Below are 3,547 nucleotides of genomic sequence, written 5' to 3' on the forward strand. Positions count from 1 at the left end.
GGCAAAATGGCCACTAAGGTAAGATGGCCACTAAGGCAAGAACACCACTAAGTTAGAACACCCACTCTACGAGATCGAAACCCCGGAGAGAACTCAAACCGATGCACCTAATGCAATGGCTAAGAACACCACTAGGATACCCAAGTTCTTCTCTCCCAAATTCCAACAAAGCTAGAAGAAGCTATTGGGGGAATAAGGGAGGAAGAACAAATATGAGGAGAAACACCAAGAAACTCCAAGATCTAGATATAGCAAGATTCCCTCACTTGGAGAGGGATTCAATTGGTGAAGCACTAGATCTAGATCTCCTCTCTCCTTTCCCCCAAAAATATGCAACAAATAGTGGAGGGATCAAGAGGAGGAAGCAAGAACCCAAGGTCAACAATGGAGGAGAGAGAATGGAGGGGAAGGGTTAGTTGGGTCGGAGGTGGAAGATGGGTATAAATAGGGGCTGCAAAATATAGCTGTTGGGGCTGAGAAAAACGGTCAGATTCGCGCAAAAGCAGTACTACCGTTTTGCCCAAAAACCAGATCTGGAAATCGGCCCAAAACCGGTAGAACTACCGCTTGTGTTCAGATTTGAGCAAAAACAGATGCAGAGAGAGAGACAGAGTGGCAGAGCAGGGCAGAGCAAGTGTGTGCATGCATCGGCAGTAGCAGGCGCGCGCAGCATGCAAGCTAGCGAGAGCGAGTGGGCGGGGGCAAGCAGCGCAGCAGCGTGGGACCGAGCGCGGGAGCGTGCTCCGCTCTCCCGCGTGGTCAACGCATCCATCGATGCGGGCGGGCGAGGCGCAGGGGCGAAGCGCGGGCGAGGCGATCGCGAGCTGGCGAGGCCAGGGCGCAGGAGCGGCCCAAGCAGGCGGCGGCCCAGTGCGGGGCGGAGCTAGCGCGGGCCGGTGCCGGCGCTGGCAGGGGCTGGCTAGGCCGAATGGCTGGTGCGGCGGCCCAATGCGGGTGGAGGCTGGAGGAAAATACAAGGAAAAAGAAAAACAAAAGATGGGCCGGTAGTACCGGGCCCGGTACCGGCCTGGTACCGTAATTGGGTTACGGTACTACCGGGCCGGTACCGGCCTGGTACCGCTACAGATCCAGTAAAGAAAATCGCGCGTGCGGTATTTAGCCCGGTACCGCCCGCGGTAGTACTGCCCGGCCCAATAAAGATTATTTTCGTTTTTCTTTTTCTCTGCAACACGGAAAACTCAATATCTCCGAGCTAGGAAGACTCGGAATGACATGAAACCAATTTTGTTGGAAAGAGGGCGACAAGAGCTACATCTCTACAAGGTGAAAACATGCAAAGGAGTGCGTGATGATTTTCTCATGGTCATAGAGGTGTAACCTCTCAATACGGTATATCGGGAAAATCATCACTCTCGCATATGCAACATGTGATGCAACCGAAATCCGTTTCATGCATAAGAACCAAGAAACACGATGCAATGCATGCAAGGTTTGAGCTCTCTCCGATGATGCGACCCCCGCTAACCTATCGAGCACAAACCTTGTCTTCGCGCGTTCCTCTCGAGTCGGCAAGCTCCGTCTTCACCCTCTTCATCATTGTCCATGCCACCGTCTTCCTCCAACATACACGCCACCGTCTTCTTCCATCTAGTATGAACACCACCGTCTTCATCCATCTTCAACGCCGTCTTCTCTCTTTATCTTCTACGCCGTCTTCATCTCTCTTCGACACCGTCTTCTCTCTTTATCTTCTACGCCGTCTTCATCTCTCTTCGACACCATCTTTATCATTGTACTCCGTCTTCTCCATCTTACAACCTTGAGTCCAACACATAGCTATGGACTTGACCTAAGATCGATTCTCAATGCAACCGTTAGTCCATAGGGATTGTCATCAATTACCAAAACCACACATGGGGTAATGGACATGTTCTTACAATCTCCCCCATTTTGGTAATTGATGACAATCTCTTTGAGAGGGTTTAGATATGGAATTTAGCGAACAACCCAAGTTGAATATTTAGAACAAACTCCCCCATAATATATGCATGTGTGAATGAACTTGAATTTCATTGCATATACCGGCAATTAAAGCCTAGCGGAGTATCCTCTAAATATTCAACCATGCAAAGCAACGAATGCAAGGCATGAAAGGCAAATGCTTAAGAACAACAAAATCAATTCCCTTAAACCCTCCAAACTTCTCCCCCATTGGCATCGATTTCCAAAATGGACGAAAGGTTTGGAAGGCCAATATAGTGAGCGTTCCTCCATAAGTTGTGCATTTCTCATAATTGTGAGTGAAATCAAATGCACATATTCAATGACGAATATTCGGAGGAAATCAAACTATATTGAGGATCAAAGATTGCAAGAGGATGTGAAGGTGAGAAAGCTTCGACAAATGAAGCAAGCAATCAAAGAACCAACAATATACTCTAAGTAATATGTGGAAGCTCGCCAAAGTTTGTGCACAAGATAAACAATTTGCATTGAAGAATAAGGTGCACAAGCATGGCATCATCACTCCCACAAGACCACTCAAAGCTTGTGCCAAAATCAACTATGAGTGCTTGAAGATGCAAATAGTATAAAACGAGCACTCATAGCCAAGTTCTTTGTGAAGTCATCAAAGAGTCAAATAAGAATAAAGGAATGGACTCCAACAAAGAGGGATATCAAAAGATATGCACCATCTCTTATGTGTATAAGTTTCTCTAAGTGGACAACATCACGAAGACGTTTATTCACAAAGAAACATGCACACACAAGATAGGTACAAGAGAGATAGAGCAAGATATCCAAAACAAGCATGCTCAAGGACTTATCTCATTATAGAAAGGTAGAACCAAAAATCAAGTAATGAGATAACCAACTCCCAAAGAAAGCAAGGTTCCAAATGAACCAAACCCTCAACGCTTTTCATGATGGCACAAAGTACCGAAAAGAAAAGGTTTGTCTCCCAAGGTCAAATTCTTGAAACAAAGGGAGTGTTCTTAGCAAACATAGGAGAACTCTCCCAAAATTAGTGCATTATTTAGGATTTTGTATTTGAATACAAAATGCACAAATGCGGGATCATTGCTCTACCATTGTTTATCAAAACACTAACAAGGTTCAAGTGAAAAAGGAGATCCAAAAGAAGCAAGGAAGACATATGGGAGTCTAACCCACAAGGACAAATTCTTGGCAAGAAATGAAGCAATTGAGCACATGAGCCAAGTGTGAGGATGATCCGCATCAATACTACACAATTTATTACCAATTGTCAAAGGACAGGAGGTGTATAGGAAATATTCATATGGTAGTTTGTGAGTATGTCCAAGATCATCTTTACAACTAAGAAAGCATATGGTAAAGTGGGATTTGTTTGAGCACACATGTCACATAGGAACAAGATAATCTATAATATCAATTCTATGTGACACAACCTCAAATGTTCACATTTTCTAGGCTTGTAAAATGCACAAGGCACAATACTCCCCCATAATGTGATAAAGACATTTTTCGTGCAAGAGGCAAAGAAGAACCAAGTGAGATAGTTAATGGACATTATAGAATTTTAATTCATCATGTCGCACATTTT

Source organism: Lolium rigidum, chromosome 4 (assembly GCF_022539505.1).
Source record: "Lolium rigidum isolate FL_2022 chromosome 4, APGP_CSIRO_Lrig_0.1, whole genome shotgun sequence".
NCBI lineage: Eukaryota > Viridiplantae > Streptophyta > Magnoliopsida > Poales > Poaceae > Lolium > Lolium rigidum.